Source organism: Acomys minous (assembly GCF_964271855.1).
Source record: "Acomys minous genome assembly, chromosome: 15".
Lineage (NCBI taxonomy): Eukaryota > Metazoa > Chordata > Mammalia > Rodentia > Muridae > Acomys > Acomys minous.
Window position 1 is genome coordinate 39,958,255 of NC_140497.1, and position 23,735 is coordinate 39,981,989.

Consider the following 23,735-nt stretch of genomic DNA (forward strand, 5'->3'; position numbering starts at 1 on the left):
TTCAATGTTAAACTTAGATAAAACCTGCTTATTAGAAAATAATTTTAGAAGCATTTGATGAAGACTGCTCTGAGAAAAATGGAGTAAAATGTTGCATTCTAAATTCAATTTTTAGTTGGTTATTTATTTTATCAAAGTGTTGTAAATAATTTGAGTCAGTTAACAGAAACAGTAAACTTATATTTGACATTTAGAGAAAATACAAATGGATATGATTTTTAACATTCATATTTAAGTATTAACTGGTTGAAATAGCAAATAGATACTGAAAAAATTACAAAGAATATTGAAAGTCTCTCTCTTTCATGTTCAAAATGGCACAGGAGTGGTTAATAGCAACTTAAGAACCGAGATTGCAGGATTTTTGTTTAAAAGAATGTTACATCCTCATTCTGGAAAACAACAAGTTTATTTTGTTGCTTCTTTGAAAAGAAGAAATGAGCATCATAGACATTACATATTAAACTTTCATAAGAAGGCTCTAAAAATGAATAAAAACCAAACAGTACAGGAAATTCAGGATGTAAAACAAAGCATAATCTCCTGATTCCTGTTCTTCTTTGTTATTGTTGTATATCAAATATTTGAGCTGATGAAAGTGTCCATTGGAAACATCAAGAGGCTCAGACATAGATTTCTCTGAACAATTATTACTGTAGTCAAGGGCACAGACACTTAAGGCCTGCCACCCATCCATGCCAACGGATTCTTAGGAGAAAGCCTATACTGTCATATTTTCTGACCTAGGAAAAGGCATCTCCAATGCCTTGTCAAAAAGCTATGGAGTAAAATAACTGGAAAAGCTCAAGGATCATGTTCCCAACAAACAATAGTGAGACATGCTGCAGGAAGTAACAGTGTGGAACACAACTGCTACACATCCAATATAAAAGAAAGGTTCCTTTCCCATCATGGTGCATGTATTAAGGCCAGGTGTTACTGTGTTTTGGTACCTTGACAAAGCCAATGACCAACCACTTCCCATTTTTGTCACTGGAAGACAAGTGAGGAAGTATATAAAAATGTTAGCCATCATGACAGTCAGCAGAGGCTTTTGAAACACAAACAAACATTCAAAAACCTAGGGGTTATCTTTTATCGAGCATTCATGAGAAGACATGAGACGAAGCCACAGGTCACATGCAAGGTATTTAGCTCCCTAGAATGATATCCTGTCAAAAAGACAAAGAGAAGATTTACAGAGAGTCTGAAGCCTCATAGTAAATATTTAAAAGGGTGAAATTTTTATTAAATATGTGGTTATCATTCCAGTAATCATTAAAGCTTCAAGCTAATTGAGATAGAAAATTTTGAATTTATAGTTTGAATGTAAGAGATTTTAAGCTTTCCATCATAAAAAAAAAAAGCAGTTACAATCATGTTTTAAACTTGAAAGGTAGAAAAGAAAAACATATATAGATATACATGGAGGAAATGCTTTAATAAAAATGCAGAGATAAACTACACAATACATTTTATGATAATCACAATGAAGAGCAAATTGAGCAGCACAAAGGCCTAAAGCTGGAGCTTCAACAACAATAGAAATAACAAAAAGTCTACAAACACATGGGAACTGAACAGTTCTCTACTCAATGAAAACTGAGCCAGGGAACAAATAAAGAAAGAAATTAGACTTGCAATCATTCAGTGAAAATGAAGGCATAACATACTCAAACCTATGAGACACAATGAAAGCAGGGCTGAGGAAAGTTGATAGCACTAGGGGCTTTGATGAAGAATTTGGAGACATCGCATGCAAGCAACTTAATGGAACACCTGAACGCCCTAGAAAAAACAAACAGACACATCTAAGAGGAGTATACAGCTGGAAATAATCAAACTCAGTGCTGGAATCAGTAAATTAGAAACAAATAAACAATCCAAAGAATCAAAGGAAGAAAACAGGAGCTGGTTCTTTGAGAAAATAATCAAGATAGGCAAATCCTTAACTAAACTAACTAAAAGGCAAAAGGAGAGTACACAGATCAACAAAATCAGAAATGAAAAGGGAGACATATCAGACACCAATGGATCCAAAGATTCATTATATCTTATGGCAAAAGTATATATGCCACAAAATATGAAAATTTAAATGAAATAGACAAATTTCTTGATAAATTCCACTTACCAAATTTGAATCAAGATAAGATAAACAAAATAAAAATTCCTATATCCCCAAGGGAAATAAAAGCAGTCATCAAAAGTCTCCCAACCAAAAAAAGCCAAGGGTTGGATGGATTCAGTGCAGAATTTTATCAGACCTTCAATGAACAACTAATACCAATACTCCAAAAATATTACACAAAATATAAACAGAAGGAACATTATCAAACTCCTTCTAACCAGCCACAGTCACTTTGATACTTAAACCACATAAAGACCCATCAAAGAAGAAGAATTTCAGACCAATTTTCCTTATGAACATCGACACAAAAATACTTAAAAAATACTCAAAACTGAATCCAAGAACACCTCAAAAATATCATCTACCATTTCCAAGTAGGCTTCATCCCAGGCATGCAGAGGTGGTTCAATATATGGAAATTAACTAATGTAACCCACAATATAAAAAAAACTGGAAGAAAAAAAACACATGGTCATCTCCTTAGATTATGAGAAAGCATTATTCATGTTAAACATGATCAGGGATATAATACCCATACTTAAAAATAAAAAAGGCTAAATACAGCAAGCCTATAGCCAACATCAAACTAAATGAAGAGAAACTTAAATCAATTACACTGAAATCAGGAACAAGACAAAGCTGTCCACTTTCTCAGTATATCTTTGACATAGTACCTCATGTCTTATCTAGAGCAATAAGACAATTAAAGGAGAGCAAGGGGATACAAATTGGAACAGAAGAAGTCAGAGTATCATTATGCATAGATGACATGATAATATACATAAATGGAACTCAAGATTCTATCAAGGAACTCCTACAGCTGATTAAAGAAAACCTTCAGAAAACTGTCTTGATACAAATCTGAACTAAAAAAAAAAAAAAATAAGGAGCCCTCCTGTATATAAAAGACAAAGTGGCTGACAAAGAAATTAGGGAAAAAATAACCTTTACAATAGAGACAACTCAACCCCCAAAACATAAAATTTCTTGGTATAACTCTAACTAAGCATGTGAAGACATATGCAAATTCAAGTCTCTGAAAAAATAAAATGAAAAAGATATCATATGATGGAAATATCTCCCATGCTCATGGATAAGCAGGATTAACATAGTAACATGGCCATCTTACCAAAAGCAATCTACAGATTCAATGCAATCCCCATCAAAATGCGAACAAAATTCCTTACAGACCTTGAAAGAACAAATCTCAACTTCATAAGGAAAAAACGCAGAATATCGGCAACAATTCTGTTCAATAAAAGAACTTCTGGAGGTATATCTATTCCTTATCTCAGCTGTTATATAGAGCAACAGTAATTAGAACTGCATGGTACTGGCATGGAAAAAGACTGCTTCATCAGTGGAAATTGGATTATTGACCCAGAAATAAACCCACACATCTACAGATACTTGACTTTCCCAAAGAAGCAAAACCATACAATGGAAAGAGGACTCCATCTTCACATCTTCAACAAATGCTCCTGGTCTAACTGGATGGCTACATGTACAAAAATTCAAGTAGATCCATATTCATCACTCTGCACAAAATGCAAGTCCCAGCTCTTAATGTAAAACCAGACACAGTAAATCTGTTAGAAGAAAAGGTGGGGAAGAACCTTGAACTAATTGGCACAGGAGACAACTTCCTGGATAGAATATCAACAGCTCAGGATCTTAAGTGGACAACTAATAAATAGGACTTCATGAAATTGAAAAGCTTCTGTAAGGCAAGGTACACTGTCAACAAAACAAAATGACAGCCCATTCACTGGGAAAATATCTTCTCCAAATCTACATTTGATGGAGGACTAATATCTAAAATATATAAAGAACTCAAGAAATTAAACAACAACAAACCACAAAACCCAAATAAAATTAGGGTGCGAAGTGTTTTTAGTCATCAAAGAGTGCAAATCAGAAGTATTCTTAGATATCTTACACCTATCTGAATGTCAAGATCAAAAGCTCAAGTGACAATCTACACTGGCAAGAATGTGGAGAAAGGGCAACAGTCCTCCCTTGCTGGTGAGAGTGCAAAGTTGTACCAACACTTTGGAAATTAATTTTAGCTTTCTCAGGATATTGGGAATAGTCTCTGTCAAGACCCAACTGTACTACTCCTAGGAATATACTGGCAAAATGCTCCACCATACAAAAAGGACATGTTCTCTACTATGTTCATAGCAGTTGTATTAGTAATAGCTAGAATTGGGAACAACCTAGATGTCACTCAACTGGAGAGTGGGTAAAGAAATTGTGATATATTTACACAATGGAATCCTATTCAGCTATTAAATCAAGGAAATCTTGAAATCTACAGACAAATGGACTAGAAAGGATCATCCATAGTTGTAACCCAGACCCAGAAGGACATGGATGATATATACCTACTTGTAAGTGGATATTAGACATATGCTACAGTATAACCACACTACGATCCACAGACCTAAAGAAGCTGAATAACATGGAGGACCCTGGGAAGGATGTTTAATGCTCATTCAGAAGGGCAATTAGAATAGACATTGGAAGTGCATGAAAAGAGGGAACAGGAAGGTCCCCTACCATATTGGTGTGAAGGAATGCCTTGATTGGCCATAGCAGTTGCCAATAAAGAGCTGTTTGACCAATCCGCTGTACGGAAGGACAGGAAGTGGAAGGGAGGAGGAGTTTCAGGGAAAGAGCACAAGGAGATGGTGAAGTAAGTGGCTGAAAAAAAGAGACTGAGGGAAGAGAATCCACCCTGGGAATCATCAGCCTGGAAAGGTATTGGTTTATATGTGGATGTTAAGGGTTAGAGTAGCTCAGATTCTGCCCAGCATAGGGCTTGCAGCTTAAAAATAGACCATAGTCTCTGTGTCTGTCCTTTGGGAAGTAGCTGGTTAAAGAAAACTACTGATTTAATAATTCACTGTGTTGACTAATTTAGGAATAACAAAAAGTACATCAACATACAGGTCCTCTGAAAGACTCCACCCATCAGATCAAAGCACATGCTGATATTCATGGCCAAAGTTTGTGGCAGAGTGCAGGGTGACTTAGGGAAGAATTAGGGAACAGGAGGACCTAAAGGAGAAAGGAGCTCCACAAAGAGTACAGCAGAGCCAACAAATCTGGGCCTGGGTGACCTATAGAGATTGATGAACCGAACAAGAAACATACATGGAGAAGACCTAGACCCATGTTCTGATAAAGTAGGTACGCAGCATAATTTCCATGTGAGTCCCAAAATATGGAACGCAGGGGCTGCCTCTGACATGGATCCTGTTGCTTACTCATTGATCGCTTGCCTCTGGCAGAGAGGTCATGCCAGCCTATAGAGGAAGAGGAGTCAGATGGTCCTGATCAGATTTGATAAGCTGGAGTCACATGGTTGGGGAGTAGGGAAGAGGGAAGAAGCTACAATCCATCAGGATGTTAAGTGAATAAATTAAAGATAAACAAATTTAATAAAAAAAATAAAAGGCTATTTAAAAAAAAAAAGAACCACACAAAAAGTATAACAGTGCCTCAATAGCTATGGGGGTAAGTGATACAAGAAATCTCATGGAAATGAGCAGAGTGAGAAGAGAACTGAAATGTTATTTTAAAACGATAGATCATTGCTGATGAGCATGGGACTCTTCTATTAAAGTGGAAGTCTGGAATTTCTAAATAACCTCTGACATTGGTGGAAGATGACAGACTCCCTTTCTCACTTAAGCTTCCTCTTTGCCTGATTTTGGAAACACCAGGTCTTCTAAGGCAAATCAGGTACCTCTCTGGAAGATTAAAAGCCCAACCCTTCTTGATAAGGCACTCATTCAGAAAGCACCTGAGGATTCCTGGAAACTCCTACTCTATGCTAATGAGATGTCTTGGTGTCTTGGCTTTAATCCAATGACCTTTAACCATACCTGGAGTTCTTTTTCCTGCCTATAGGATAATTAAGTACTGTGTTCCCATTCTTATGATAGGGCTGTGAAAACTCATTCACACTCAAAATCCTCCCACTCCTCAAAGTTTAGAAGCTTCCATTTCACATAGTATGGAGGCCAGCACTATCTATTTCACCAGGACAGGCCAATCCTCATCATTTATTCTGGGGAAGGTCAAACTCCCCTTCTCCCTGAAAAATTCATCATAGACCCACCAGGGCTTAGCTAGGCAGCCACACACTGCTGATTGCTTTGAGCTTCCACCATTCACCAGCCTGTCAGGAAGATTGCTGCTGCCATGTTTCTAGCTTTGCTCCACCCCCCTGAAGTGAGTGTCTCATGTTCCCAAAGCAGCCATTGTTTTTCCCTCCAAGACAGAACCAGACTACTGCCTCTGTCTGTCTCTCTCAGTTTAAGGAGCTCCTTGGGAGCCTCACATACTGACTTCTTAGGAAGGAGCCACCAACTTGGCCAGGTTGTGCCTTTTTAGACACCTGTCTTGGGTTTCAGAGCCCTGAGCTCCTTTGATGCTGCACTTTACTCTTTTACACCCTCAGTGTACACTTCCTGTTTCATGCTCAATGGGGCCCACACTTCCTGGGAGAGTACCTGACAATGTGCAGGCTCCCACCAGACGCAGAAGGACAGAAAAGTACTCTTTACTGATGAAATGGATCAATTAGTGCTAAATCGGAGTATATAAAGGCAATTTTATTGGGGCCAGCTGTTGGGTAGGTTCACTGGACTCACAGGAGGGGATCAGTGAAGTTCCAGTGTAGTGGGAAGAGGGGGGACACCAAAATTTCTCAAATATATAATGAAGAGCAACTGGAATAGAGCTAACTCTTTGGCTGGAAAGATCTGGTAGGGACTGAGGGATCCTGGGAGAACCTTGTTCCAAGTAAAAATTCCATATAATCTTATATTTTTGTTTTCGTCATTCCACCTTCTATTCACTATGATCAAATTCTTTATCTATCAACACTTTTTGTCCCAAGTTCATGTTTCCCCAAGCCTTAGGGAATCATCTCAGAAGAAGCAGCAGAGTGTAAAAGCAGATGCAGTGCATGCCTGAAGGAAAGCATTGTCTTCTCGACCTGACAAGGCTGTCTTATGCATGAGTTTCAGTGGGTTAAGTGGCATGCAGAATACATTCACAGGATTGTGTTCCCCCAAATGTATGGGTATTGTAGAGCTAGTGCCCCACCACAAACTGAGGAGCTATTAGCAATCACTGGGTACTTGGACGAAGTGAGATAGTTTTGTTTAACATGGAGCTCTTGAAAAGCTACTCAAAACCCAGTAGATTATGCTACACTCATACATATACAGTAAGCACTAAGTAGACACAGTAGCTTGAGGAAAAACAAAAGACTGAAAGCCTATGAAACAACCTTTGAAGATTAATGGGCTTTGAAAAGGACAAATTCAAAGACACCTGGTCGTAAGAGTTCCAAAACCTAAATCCAAAGAAAATATGACAAACAGTGAGATCAATCATATATTACATTTTGATCTACATTGATATCTAAACGAAAATCATAAAAATTAGAGGAAATCATCATTACAAAAAAGCAGGAACACTCTGCTCCTTCTCCCTCCCTCCTCCCCCCAGTCAAGCCACACACACCCACACACACCCACACACACCCACCCACCCACACACACACACACACACACTCACACACAAACACACACACCAGAAAGTTCTAGTGAGCTCAGAATTCTATATTCCAAAATATTTTCTTCAGTAATAAAAGGAGAATATAGTCTCAGAAGAAGAATAAGAAAATAGATCTGCTGAAAAATGTTATCTAAACCAAAAGCAAAAGCAAACAAATAGAAAGAAGGTGGCAGGAATCCTTACATGGGGCTATGCCCACCCATACTTCCTGCACTAGATAATCTGTGGTGAAGGAAGTGCTGTGAGTTCAAGGACAAACAAACAAACAAACAAACAAACAAATAAGATGTGGGAAAACTCCACAAAACTACAAAAAGAAACAGAAAAACAACCAAACAAGCAAAAATCTAATAGGAACTAAAATACTCAAATGAAGCAAAATGAAACATAAACACATAAAGACCTTGTCTCACACAGAGAAAGAAGCAGTGATGTACAAGTGATGTACCCTGAATCTGAATTATCAGAACTTATGTAGGTATGTAGATACCCCTGGAGATGGAGTTATGATTTAAAGTGGGTGAGCAGTCCCGATACTACTATGGTGAGACCAAGGGCAATCTCTAGATGCCAAGCAGACAGATTGGATTCCACCCAAGAATGGTGGAAGAAAAAGACCAACACTTGAGTTCACCTCTCATCTCCATCTCCTTCTTGTATGCCATATTCACCTATGTACATAAACTCCAACAGAGAGAGGGGGGAGGGAGAGACAGAGACAGACAGAGAGCAAGAGGGAGAAAGAGACAGAGATAGAGAGACAGCAAAAGAGAGAGAGGGGAAGAGAGAGCAGAGATAAATTAAAATTTCATAACGTTAGAAGGAAAGAACACTACTTATAAATGTAGGTAAATATAAGATTTTCATGGTCTTGAAGATGAATGTTTTTATTTTGTTCTTGTTATATGTTTCTAAATGTAAGCATAGGTAAGAATTAAAATTATATTCAGCAATATAAAATGTGAAAGAAGATAAAAATAGATAAAAATAAAGATAATAAAAATATAAACATAAAATAGACTCCAAATTATTTAAGAAATGATAATAAAAAGGAGCCAGAAGAGAAGTCCATTTTTATCTGGCAGCTCAGGATGCTGTGACAATACACCATACACAGGTGTCTTAAACAATAGAAATATTCTTTCACATAGTTTTAGAACTACAAGTTAAGTTTGAGTTTCTGGTAACTTGGTCTCTTGGAAAAGTTGTCCTATAGGTTGCACATGGACACCTCTCCCCATATCAAGTTTTGGTGCTGCCATGGGTGTCTCTTGGTTCTTGAGTTTCAAAATATATTCAATAAGACACAAGAAAAATGATGCATAATGCAAGATTATTAAATCAACATACACCCACAAAGGCACAAGCAGGCAGCCCAAGGGAGAATGAGTTTGCAGAATCTGGAGCTCTGATGGTTTCTATGCCTTTCTTCTTTCCCATGTCATCCAGCTCTACTTCTAGGTGGGTGGTTTCAGACATAAGTCCCCACAAACAAACAAACAAATCTCAATGCAGCAACAACAAAAATCTACAGCATGTTCACTTAGAATCAGCTTGAAATCTAAATGGTTTATTCCTATTTCATATTACTCAAGATCTGATTAATGCCAAGACTTCATTTCTATCTGGATATCCTGCTGCCTCAAGGTCTCAAAATGCTATTACTTTAAAATCAAGACTGGTCTCCTAAGATGAGGCCAGAAGTTTGCAATATCTTTTGGAAATGGCTATAATTTGCGCTCCTTTGTGCGACCACAGTTTCATGGTACCACCACGTTGTTATCTTCTCTCTAACATTACAGGTGTGCAGAAAAACCAAATCCTTTGATGTGACTTTTCACTGGATGCTAAGTCTTCTCAGATCTGGAGGTACAAGTGTGATACTATTCACGTCTAATTATGTCCTTAGAAGCATTGTGAACACATATATAACCATACACAGTGCTAGCTAGTTTAAAGAATTCAAGACATAAGCAGTAGGAAGGAGGCACAGTATTCAATCTGTATCCCAAATTAAATGGATTTGGAAGTATTTTTAGGAGATAGGCATCAAATATGCCAAGAAAATATGAAAAAAAAAAAAGAGCAGGAAATCAATGTAGGAATCTGGACTCTGCTTATCAAATATCAATAACAGTATGGAATTAGTTTTCTAAGTAGAAAAATTAAATAGAAATAACATTGCAAATTGAAAAACAGAACTGTATGATACCTAAAAGTCCAATATTAAGGTAAATCATAAAATACTAAATTTATGCAAGCTTAGTATCTAATTTAGTGTCAATTAAATAATTGCAAAGTAACATAATTACCAGAGTCATTGGTTAGTATTTAACTGTGATATATACCTTTATTATGCACTAAAATGTGTCTCTTTAAATGTGTATGTTGAAGTCCAAGATATCAATGTGACTATAAGAAAAAATATGCATCTCGGGAGTTCAGAGAGGTCATTAGGATGTAGCCCGAATCCAATAGGACAAGGCACTCATAGGTGATAGGAATAGTTTATATAATTCCATGAAAGGATGTGTGGAACAATGTCAAGAGTTACTACATCATAAATCAGCCCAATGGAACTTTCTGGACTTCTGGAACTTAGATCAAATAAACATCTGTCATCAAAGCCACCCATTCTGACATATTCGGAAAAGTAGTGTGAACAGACCAATAAATGTTGCCATCTATCCCCAAATCATAGCAAGTCCTTAGTGTGTATAATAATAAAAGACCTAGCTGCAAGGATGTGAAGCAAGGGCATAAAAATGAAAGATAGATTCACAAATCAACTGCTATGGTGTAAATGACCAGAAAATCAGCAAGTAGATAGAAGTGAACAAATGTTCAATTTCTAGGCTTTTCTGAGAGTTTATAGAAAATGATCACAATGCATGAAAGTTCCTATGAGACAGATATCTTTAAGCATTTGAAAACATGTACATATATATATATATATATATATACATACATACATACATACATATTGCTTTAAGATATAAATAATAGAAATACCTGAAAAGCAGGTTTTATTTTTTTATTTTTTATTTTTTTAAATATATTTTATTAATTTATTCATATTACATCTCAGTTGTTATCCCATCCCTTGTATCCTCCCATTCCTCCCTCCCTCTCATTTTCTCCTTACACTCCTCCCCTATGACTGTGACTGAAGGGGACCTCCTCCCCCTGTATATGTTCAGAGGGTATCAAGTATCTTCTTGGTAGCCTGCTATCCTTCCTCTGAGTGACGCCAGGCCTCCCCATCCAGGGGACATGGTCAAATATGGGGCACCAGATTTCATGTGATAGTCAGTCCTCACTCTCCACTCAACTGTGGAGAATGTCCTGTCTATCTACTATATTTAACATTTTGTTTATTTTTGGTCTGATAATATTGTAGGTGTTTAATATACAGTTTTTATTATAAAATAATATACTATAGTTACTACCATCAACACTAAAACATTTTAAACATTAAGAAAATGATTAGAAAAACAGATTTTAATTCAAAATATCTTTGTTTTGTTTTGTGTTTGAGTTTGTGAACATTTAATCTAAAGCCTTTTACATGCCAGGAGAACATCCTGCTATACATCAGAGGTATTATTTTTAAGAGGTTTTTTTTTTTGTTTGTTCGCTTGCTTGTCTGTGTGAATTTTGGTTATGTTTTTTGTTTTTATCTTTGGTGATTCTATAGATTGATGATGAGGATGTCTTTAAATGTCAAAGCCAGGTATCTGAGGAAGATTCTTAATTACACATCTCTCACTTTCATTTGCTAGTAGCATTGGAGAGAAAAGTATATTGATCTTTGAAGACCTGGTGACTGAAATACTAATAGTTGGTTCTGAAATTTTCTTTCTCAATGTAATATTTAAGTTATGATTAAATTCAAATTACTAACATTTTTGTTGTGTTCCTAAATTTTATATTCTGTGGAATTTTAAGAAAACAGTATACTTAAACCTATGGGATGCAATGAAAGCAGTGCTAAGAGGAGAGTTCATAGCACCAAGTACCTTAATGAAAAAAATAGAGACATTTCATAAAAGCAATTTAATAGCATAACTGAAAAAAGAAGCACACACACACACACACACACACATACACAAGAGGATGACTGGTAATAAACTTAGGGCTGAAATCAGTGAATTATAAACAAAGAAAGCTATTAAAAGAATTAACGATACCAAGAACTGAGTCTTTGAGAAAAATCAAGAAGATAGACAAACCCTTAGCCAAACTAAACAAAAGGCAGAGTGACACCGTTGAACTCAACAAAATCCATCAGCAAAAGATTTATCCAGTCTGAAGAGAAACCAGAGTTAAGCTGGCACTGCCTCTGAAAGGAACTTTGGTGGCCCCAGTTTGATCACTTCCCCTTGGTAGGGAGGCCTAGTGGCACACAGGAGAAGGGGAAACAGGCTATCTGGATGAGAACTGGGAGAGGAGGTCCCCTTCTGTCAGAGGTCTAGAGGAGGGGAACAGAGCAAAAGAGAGAGGGATGGTGGGAAAAGGAAGATATGAGTAAGGGTATAACAATCAGGGATGCAATCTAAACAAACTATAAAAACTACTGCAACAACAACAAAATAAAAAAAAATCATCAACAATGAAAAGGGGAATATAACATCAGACATGAAAGAATTCCAAAGAATTATTAGGTCTTACCTCAGAAACATGTATGCTAAAGTTTGAAAATATAAACAAAACTGACAATTTTCTTCATAGATTTTACTTACCAAAGATGGATCAAACTCAGATAAACAAATTAAATAGTCGTTTGTAGTGGATGTAAATGTGCTTTTGTTTTGATCCCAAATGTGGGATGTGAGGATGTGCAGTGTTTTTCCACTGAAAACAGACTTGTGGAGAATATCTGATGTTTGTCTACTGGATGAGGGACTGCCTCTTGCAGTGACATGGTTTTTGACAACTGATAAACATCCTAGTATGGACTCTGAAAGGATATGCATATATACCCAAAACAAGATGCAGGGCTTTTTTGGTCCTGGCTGTTCATCACTCAACTTCAAGATGCACATAGAGAGAACCACTCCAGTGAATGCTTCCAGGCTCAGGGCTCTGGCTGCTGCTCCTCATTCCAGCAGCTGTGGTTGCAGTCACATTCTCTGAATTGCTGGTTTACTGTTTAACTGGTCTATTGTAATCCTGATAAATATGCCAGTGAATCACTCCAAGGAACTGAATATAAAATGGTTAATCTCTCCTACTCATATTAACCTCTTTCTCTCCTATTTGAGTAGGTGGGTTGAAAGGGAGATGTAAGCATTAAAAAACTAAAATAAAGTAGGTTTTAAAAAGTACAAAGCCTACTTTCATATGGTTATATATCTCCAAAGGAATAGAAGCTGTTATCAAAAGTTCCCCCATGAAAACAAAAAACAAAACAAAACGAAAAAACAAAAAACAAAAATTCAAATACAGATAGTTTCAGCACAGAATTCTACAAGACCTTCAAAGAAGAGCTAAAGAGCTAATACCAATACTCTTCAAACTATTCCACAAAATAGAAACAGATGGAAAATTATCAAACTCATTCTATGAGGCCACTGTCACCTTGATACCTAAACCACACAAACACCCAACAGAAAAAGGGAGAATTTCAGACAAATTTCTCTTATGAACATTGATGTAAAAATAAAAAATATCATCCACCATGACCAAGTAGCCTTCATCCCAGGCACACCAGAGTGGTTCAATTTATGGAAATCCATCAATGTAATCTACCATATAAACAAACTGAAAGAAAAAAAAACCCACATGATCATCTTCTTAGATGCTGAAAAAGCATTTGACAAAATGGAATGGATAAAAAAAAAATGTGGTACATTTACAAATGGAATACTACTCAACTATTAAAAACAAGGAAATCATGAAAATTGCAGGCAAATGGATTGAAGTAGAGAAGATCATTCTGAGTGAGGTATTCCGGATCCTGAAATACACCTATGGTATATATTCATGTCATATATGTGTATATTAGCCGTATAATACAGGATAACCATGCTACAATGAACACACCTGAAGAAGCTAAATAAAAGGAGAACCCTAGGGAAGATGCTCAGTTCTCATTCAGAAGTGCAAATACAGCAGACTCTGGAAATGGTTAAAGAGAAATGAAGGTTGGGAGCCTACCATACATGCCATCTGAAAGACTCAACTCAGCAGGGGCCTGTATAGTTACTCAGACTCAGCCAAACTTTGGGCAGAGCTCAGGGAGTCTTATGGAAGTGTTGAGGTGGGTATAAAAGGACCAGGAAGGAACAGGGGCTCCTCAAGGAAACAAACGGAGCCAACGAATCTGGTCCCTCGGTGCTTATAGAGATTAATGTACCAACCAAGGTCCTAGACTCCCTTTTCAGATATAGTAGCTAGGCAGCTCAGTCTCCATGTGAGTACCCTTATATAGGGAACAGGGGCTGTTTCTGACATCGACTTTGTTGATCATTCATTGATCACTTTCTGTTTGTGGGCAGGCCTTGCTGGGCCACAAAGGAAGAAGATGCAGGCAAACCTACAGGGCTTTATAAACTGGGTTCAGATGGTAGGGGAGGAGGGCAACCCCTTTCTGGGGACCAGGGAGGGGAATCGACAAGAAGAGAGAGTGAGGGTGGGACCTGGTGGAGATGAGGCAGGGGCTACAATTGGGATATAAAGTGAATAAAATTTTAAAAATCAAGAAGAAAATCATGGCTACATTAGATATTAGGGGAATATTTATTTAAGTACTTAGGAAATTGAAATATCTGTATGCAATTAGCTGATAGATTTGTGAGGGTTTTTGTTTTGTTTGTTTTTGTTTTTGTTTTCTTAAAACACGAGTTTTATTTATTTATTTTTTGCCAAGGAACTACAGGATGCGAGCAGTATGTCCTCACTACTGCAGTAAAACATCTTCAGATGTAGACCAAGCTCAGCGAATGACAAGCCGCGCTGCTGATCAAGGGAAACTGCATGGACTGTCCATGCACTGTCCGGAACATGAGGTGGACTATTTGGCCACCACTCGATTTGGCTGTTTTATTTTTTAATTTTAATTAAATTAATTAATTCAGATTAAATCTCAATTTTCCCCTCTCTTGTATCCTCTCATTCCTCCCTCACTCCAGCTTCCACCCTATTCCCTTTCCCTGGGTCTGTGACCAAAGGGAACCTCCTCCTCCACCATACAGTCACAGGCCATCAGTTCTCATCTTGGTAGCCTGCTTATCCCTTCTCTGAGTGCCACCAGGCCTCCCCAACAAGGGGAAGTGGTCCAATATGGGGCACCAGAGTCCATGTCAGAGTCAGTCCCTGTTCTCCACACAACTGTGGAGAGTGTCCTGGCCATTGGCTAGATGACTAAAGGCCAGTGAAAGAACACAAACAACCAAAACCAAATAGGATGTTTTATAGGCTGTATGCTATAACTGTTTAACTGACTCATCAACCCACTACATGTATTCCAAATTATATCTGGCAAGCAATAGGAAATTATTTTACATACAAGGCTTAATCTAAAATATAATTTAAGCCATGGTGTTGATTCTCCTGCTTTTTAATAGCATCTACTGAGAAATGACTTTTATTGAGAAACAAAGCAACTGAAATTTATCTCATGCTTCATAACTTTATGAGAAACAAGTGATAATAACCAGGGTGATATTATGGGTATATTCATAAAGCAGCTGGGAGAATGCATTCAGCATAGATCTTAACACTAATAATCATATTTTTACAGAAATATTCTTGAGATCTGGAAGGAACGCATATGTATGTGAAGACTATTGCTGATTGAGTTATAAGAAAGTGACTAACTTATTTATATTATGGTCAGGCCCCAAAGCCTAATTATCTGTGTTTGGAACAGTATTTTTCACTATAGCTATAGGGTTACAACCAGAATGTCTTGTGTGACAACGTGAAATCTGTGTACCACTTACAAGTTCATCCTTACAGCATTGGATGCATTCACTTTTAAAATACAAGCTTTCAAAGAGGTGACTATTTCCATGTCTACTGTGTCACTATAGACAGTAATAGCAAAGCCTCAAGGAACATGTACAAAATTTCTGGCTAGTAAATTTTGAAGGCAAGTTGGTGTCAAGTCTCTGCAAACACCTTCAGTATTCACTCTTTCAGCCATTAGTTAGAAAGATATTTTCAAAGAAAAAGATAGAATGATAGGTAAATATCACAAGCTCTGTCACATAAAGAAACCAATATTGATAAGGGGAAAATGGGAGGGAGGGAAGAATGGGAGGATACAAGGGATGGGATAACCATTGAGATGTAACAAGAATAAATTAATAAAAAAAAAGAAAGAAAAAGAAACCAATATTGAACCATTATTAGAATGTATCTGCTCTGAAATATTCAAATATTTTACCTAAAGTGGTTGCCAAAATAAAATTTGGATTCGGGTTGATTAAATTGTATATAATAAAGCATTGCATGCTATAAAATCTCATGTAACCCTAAACGGTGAACATTATTTTTACATTATAGATATTGCTGTTTAAACAATATTTTTACTCAGACTTTTCACTATTATTATAGTTAATGAGTGAGTCTTTCATCTTCTTTATTATTTCTCAGAACTCTCAGTATGTTTATTATCTTCTTGTGTAGGTACATATTTAAGCTATCACTGTGTACAGATTTAGTGTATATTTTATTTACAATTAGCAGTTTTTAATATGCTTGTTTATGTTTTTCTCATTTATTCAATTTAATTTATGTAAAAAATTTTAAAATCATAAACTAGATCATGTTTCTTTCTCATTCCAAAGTGGAAATTTTAAAGAAAAAAATTACAGCAATTGTTTTAAATTTGACTTTCTTTTTTTTATTTTTTAAATTTTATTTTATTTTTTATTTTTTTTCCTCCTTTATTAATTTATTCTTGTTACATCTCAATGGTTATCCCATCCCTTGTATCCTCCCATTCTTCCCTCCCTCCCAATTTCCCCTTATTCCCCTCCCCTATGACTGTTCCTGAGGGGGATTACCTCCCCCTGTATATGTTCATAGGGTATCAAGTCTCTTCTTGGTAACTTGCTGTCCTTCCTCTGATTGCCACCAGGTCTCCCCGTCCAGGGGACATGGTCAAAGGTGAGGCACCAGAGTATGTGAGAAAGTCATATCCCACTCTCCACTCTACTGTGGGGAGTGTTCTGTCCATTGGCTAGATCTGGGTAGGGGCTTAAGGTTTACCGCCTGTATTGTCCTTGGCTGGCGCCTTAGTTTGAGCGGAACCCCTGGGCCCAAATCTGCCTATCATAATGTTCTACTTGTAGGCTTCTAGGACCCTCTGGGTCCTTCTACTTTGTTGACTTTCTTCATATAAGGTTTAATCTTCTTCCATATATATTTTCTTTAGCTTTCATACATACTAAATGGCTAATCAGATAATTTGTTGTCTGCAAGAGTTATAGATTAACTCTTTAATATGTATAGGCATAACACTGTCTCTACATTTTGATATTAAGAACACATAAGGGAACAAAGAAAAAAATGGGATAATTTTTGGGCATAGTGAAAAGATGAATATTTAGGCAAGGCTAAGAATTTTCACCCAAAAGCATATGTAATAAAATGCTATAAATATGAATACATCTATGAAATTAGAACGTATGCTGTTTAGATTAGTGGTTTTAATCTTATTAAAGAGTTGTTATCTTGATCCTAATGCTTTCCTAATGGGGAAGCAAAAAGAATACTGAGTCACCAAAACGGTGTGATTATATATGAACTTACCATGTCCTGAAGGGTAATCCATATCCATCTTCACTGAGGATGTCATGTCATTAAGTCAACTGAAAAATATTTGGTTAGTAATTTTTCAGATTGGTTCTACTGTTAGACACAGTTTCTCACTCCTGTGGTTCCAACTATTCTTGAGATGCGTGCAGAAGGGATGTGACTTTGAAACCATCATGATGGCCCTCTTAGTATCAGTTTATACATAATCTGATTATTACACTTTCCTTTTAATTATAGCCTCTCTCACTCATTTGCACCATTTTACCATTTTGATAGATATGCGGCATGATAATTTTTGTCAAGTTTTTCTGGGTAATAGAAAAATAAAACATCTTTTTGCAAACACATACATTTATTAATAGCAATTCACTGTGACTTTCATCACCAAGAACTCAAAACTGCAGTGTAATCAGAGAAAATATTAGGGAATTAATTATTTAAAAATTTATTTCAACTCCACTCTTCAAACGGCAAACGGTACATGAGAAGTGGTAGTTAGGAGATCACCTAAGTGGTCACTTGCTGAAGTGAACAAATATGTAAGCAGCTGGACCACCAGACAGAATTTTAAATCTGTGTTAGAATAGGGAAACAAATAACTCTGGATGAAGTACAAAATTTTTCAAAATATTAACATGCACTGCAACCCACTGACTATATTAATTTAGGGCACTGACAATATGGTAACCCGAGTATAGCATGTATGTGAATTAAGTGTACTAACTTCATGATTTTCTCACTCTGAAATTATTATGAAATAAAAATTCTGTTTCATTTTGTTGAAAAAAAAAATACACCAAGAACACAAGTGTTGGCTTTCATAAGAAGCCTCTGCTCTGGTATTTTAATGAATAACTTTCGAAGTTAAGATGGGAGCTGTAATTTCTCAGCACATAGTTCGAAACCAGAAACATTCATATGTTTATGTGTGCTTAAAAGGTTGAAATATATATATATTCCCATAATTCATTGTAAAAGGTCACTGAGTACCTCCAGATGTCCTTTGTAGAGACTGGGGGGAGATTAAAAGGAACATGAATTGTTAACCTGCCTCACTGCACTGATACCCCATGATTGACTTACTGTGACAAACAGCAAATGAGATTTTTTTTTAAAGGACCACAATCACACACTGACTAGTTTTGATGCCCCAAGCATATGGTAGGTAGCAGGAGCCAAAATCACTCTTCTTTTTGAGAAAAGAAACATCACTTTTATTTTATCAACACAACAGATTAATTTTAGAGGCGCTGGTATCCATGAATATGTTGCTCTTCAGACACCTCCAAGGTCAAAGGACCTTTGAATTGTTGCGAACATTTGTGGTGTGCTGGAGCTTAAGCCTTCCTGGAGCAATAAGAACTCACCATCTATCAGTTTGCTTTCTAACCTTGAAACTGACTATTTCTATTTCTAGCTTAGCGTTTACATACTCTGCGCTTGTGGCTGCATTTCTCATCTGCTTGCTTTACTCTAAAACCTACAACTCTCTGAACCACAGATTCTGTTAGAAACAGAATCCAAAAGTAAACCTGGTGGACATAAAGTAGTAACTACATATGAGCCAATGGTTATAAGCATACCTTTGCAATATTTTACATAGAACTAATATATGTGGAAGAATGGCATGCTCATAACCCTTGAATAATGTGATACACATGGTTGCTCTGTGGAGATTTAAGATAAATGGCTTTAAACAACTGAATAATAGTAATGTGAACATTGAAAAATACAAATATTTATCTAGGAGAAGTAAATGATTAGACTGTAAACTAAACAGGGTAGGTCCACTATTTTGCTCTTTCAGAATCTCTAGTTTTTATACTGCTGGTCAAACAAAAGCATTCTATATGTTGCTATGGACCAAATATCGTGTATATCTTTTAAAATAATATTTTATTAATTCTATTAGAATTTCATACAGTGTGCCGTGATCCTATTCATTTCTAACTCCTCTAATACCCACCCTCTCTAACCTTATCTTCCAAACCAGGCTCCTCATGTTTTTCTTTTCTTCCCTCTCCATCAAGTACAGTTTGTGTTACCCAAGTACTTTTGTGAGTGTTTTATGCCTGGACTGTGTCCTCCTCCCAGAGCTTAGTTCACTAAAGAAAACTGGCTCTCCTGCTCCTAACAGTTACTGCATGTCAGTAGCTCGTCAGCTAGTGTTGGGATTTTGTGTCTACCTTCTCCCCTCCATGCTGCATTTTTGTCTAGCTTGGATTTGCAGAAAGTTTGAACTTGCTGCCTGGATACCTGTGAGTTTCTATGTGCAACTGCTTTGTTGCGGCCTTACCAGTTGTTTTATTGATGTTCCCCAACCCCTCTGACTCTTACAGTCTTTCTTCTCTCTCTTCCACAGAAATTACCTGAGCTTCCAGGGAAGGTTATATTTCTAAGAGGAAATTACCACATCAATTATGCCTGCAATCTGATACAATTAAATTTATAATATTTTATTTTTTTTACTGAAAATACCTCCTTCAATAAATATAGTTCTTTCATGTTCTGGATATTTAACGTTAGTCACTTACTATGTTCAATGAAAATAACAATCTGTATTCAAATGGATGAGACAGATTAAACTAGAGAGTAAAACTTACAAGGCAAAAATACAGTGGAAGCATTTAAGGAAGCATTTATCTTAATGATTTCTGTATGAATATCTGCTAAGTAGCAGTTTCAGCTATTCCAGGAACAGCATCTTATTACTTTGATACTCCACATTTTTTTATTGAAAATAGTTTTTTCCATAAAATATATTCTGATTACGTTTTCCCTTCTTTCAGCTCCTCAAAGTTCTTCCCCACCTTTTTCATTGTACCTGAAACCACACCCTTTCTGCTTCTCATTAGAAAAAAATAGGCATCTAAAGAATAATAATATGATAAAACAAAAACAAACCAATCAGAATAGTATAAAACAAAGAAGAAAAACAGTCAAAGAAAACCCACAAGAAATGAAAACGGATGCTGATTTACCCAGATCTGTACACAAAGGAGCCTCACAAGAAACAGAAAGTGTGAAGCCATGTCATAGAGCCCAAGACCCATAAACATAATTTCCCTGACAAATATTATCCAAAAAAATGAACATCCAAATATCTCATTGTGCTTGGTTGTCTTGGCCTTACACTGCTGGGCATGGGTCCTTTCTCTGAGAATGGTTTGTATACCCAGGAGGACTCAGTTAGAAAGAACTAATTTTTCACATACAGGGGTTATCAATTAGAGATAGCTTCCAGTTTAGAAATGAGGTCTTGTGTCAACTTCTGTCAGCATTGGGACCTCATATTACACAGTCTGTCTATGTCCTGTGCATGCTGAGGTAGTCTGTAATTCACGTGTGTGTGTGCATGTGTGTTGGCCCCTCTATGTTTATAGAGTCTTGTTTCATGGTGAGCTCCTTCCCTTCTGGCTCTTATAATCTTTATCACCCTCTTTAGTAAGTTTCTCTGAACCCAAAGGGGATTTTTTTGGTTGCTGACATTCCATTTAAGGCTAATCTCTCTCACGCTCTGCCCCTTGTCTAGTTGTGGGTCTCAGTATTTCTTTCATCTAGGAAGAAGCTTTCCTGATGATGGCTAAGAAAGGTACTGATCTATGAGTAGAAAAGAATCTCACCAGAAGACATTTTATGGCTGTGTTCCTTTTGCAGAACAGTGGTAATAGCTTTTCCCCTATGCCCAATGGCCTACTAGCCCCAGAGTCTTAGCCACCTTAGCCTTGTCAGGTATGGGTTCCATCTCAGGGAGAAGACTTTAAATAAAATAAAATATTATTTGGTTACTTTCTCACAAGCCACTATTTATGCCACTATTAGACTAGTGCATCTCATAGGCAGTTCATCGCTGTACAAGAGGTTGTACTACACATGTGTTTACCTTTATCCTTTGGTAGCACACAGAAAGCCTTCCAGTAACTTAAATACTAGTATATAGAGATGAAAGCTCTAGGTACGCACTAACTTTACTCTATGTTCATGAGTTGTGTAGGTGTTGTCTTCAGCAACAGGACTTTACCATGAATTTTGGAGTACAGCCAGTAGCCATGATAATAGCTGTGTTATTTGGGATCCCCACTGGGGCCCATTTAGCCAATAACTAGATTAGATGTAATCTATTCCTTGTGCCGGAAGCTTCATTTAGTGAAGAAAAATGGCCAGTACAGGCTATATTTCCACCTTTACTTGACAGTTTCAATGGGATTACCTATCTACTTACCTACCTGCATATATATGAATTTTTACTGCATTTAGGTTGCATACAAGGCCTCAAGTGGCCCTTAATTTTAACTGGCCTTCCCACATCCATTCACCTCCCAGTTTGATCTCACAATGCCCAACACTGGTTAAGTAAAGAAGTTGATCAAGAACATGGAATTTACATATACCAATGTGAATTAAATGGCCAGGTAAATGGGGTTTTGGTGATGTAGTTGGTTACCTCTTAGAAGACTGGCATAGAGCTGTTTTTTGATTGGCATTCTCATTTCAACTTCATTTTCTTTGTGTTTCAGTGCAGATAAAGTTTGTAGAATGGCAGTAGAATCACAACGAAAACTATACAGGCCACAATTTTCTTGATTTCTTTGTTTTACATTCAATGTCACACTTACTTTATTTCTGTGTTTTTTTTTCTGTTTTATTGTGACAGTTTCATAGAGTTGATGCTGACATCAAATTTACTATTGATCTGCGGCTGTCTTTAGATTCCTAATCCTTCCTGTCTTAACTTCTCAAGGGACGGGATTACAAAAATGAGCCATTCTGCCCAGTGACCTTGCCTCCTCTTATTTTGGGCTTACACTGCACCCAGTAGGTTTGTGTTCATAAAGAATGTATGTCTCCAGCCTTTTTCATATACAATTTATATGTGGAAATCCTAAATCAAGACATATGATAGTACAGAATATGCTTTTAGAAGGTTATAAATCCATTAAGATTAAGGCCTTTTGAAAAAAGGTTTAATGATTTCATATTTATAGTGCCAAAGGGGAGCCAATGATTAGATTTGGGTAGTAACGATGTCTGTGAAGAAGTCTGAGGACATGCAAACAGTCATTTTGGTTATCTGGGAGGATGTGGGCCTTCACTTGTTCCTGAATATTCCTGACCCTTGAGTTTGAGCTTCTGGTTCTCCAGAACTGTAAGATATGAATTTGTTTTATAAAGAAGCTAGTTTGCAGAATTCTGTTTTACCTTCATACACTAGAATACTGACTTACGACAATTAGCTTTGCATAACTCTTTTTTAAAGACTATGTAATGTTTCTGAGTAAAATTTATAGCATACCAACATAAATACAAAAGCACTCTGAACATTTTCCAGTGTTTCAACTGCTGAAAGTATCACTTTCAGTGTATGGTGCATATCAGAGAGACTTCTCAGTGACAACTGAAGTGTAAATTTAAAAAAAAAACTAAATACAACAGGAAAAATTTTTAAAAATTAAAGCAACCTTTAAAACATAAAAATCCCCGCAAATGGTTTTGTTTTGGAAATCATTAGCTGCTCTTTGTCAAGTTCAAGTAAGAAATTAAAATATGTACGTGCCAAATCAGTAAAATCTAAATAGGCAAACTTAAAAAAAAAAAAAACACTTGCCATTAATCTTCCCTCAGCTCACTTGTTATCTGATGGACTTATGACCCCACTAATCCAGTGTCAAGTTTTAACCTTATTCTTTAAGCCAAAGGATCATTCTTTTTCTCTACCTGTTATACTTGAAGGTGTAGAAATTTGAGAATGGCCTATACTAAGTTAGAAATATACTGAATAAATATGTATGACTCTACGTCTTATTAAGAGAAGAAAATATCGGAATTGGACTTAGGAGATGATGTACTAATCTAATAAAAAAATCAGAGTTTTCAGTTTGAAATTTTGGCACCGTGTGCTTTGTGAAATATCCCACCAAATCGAATAACTTAAAGAGGTATATAAGCTTAATGACATTGGAAATGGCAGTCCCCTGGCTTGTTTTAAATCAGAATTAGTGGTGTGCCAACCCATCACAATTTTTATGCACAAAGTACACTGTAGTTCTTCACACCCCTTTGAGCTCATATCAATCATTTGAAAATAACATTTTTTTCCTTGGAATGAGCTGTCACTATCAATTTTAATAGTGGCTGTGGAAGAACTGAATTCCATCCAAATTTCTAGCAAGCCATTTGGTTCACTATATTTCAAACCAAATGACTTGTGAAACTGTATTTTTCCTACTGTTTAACAGCAAAT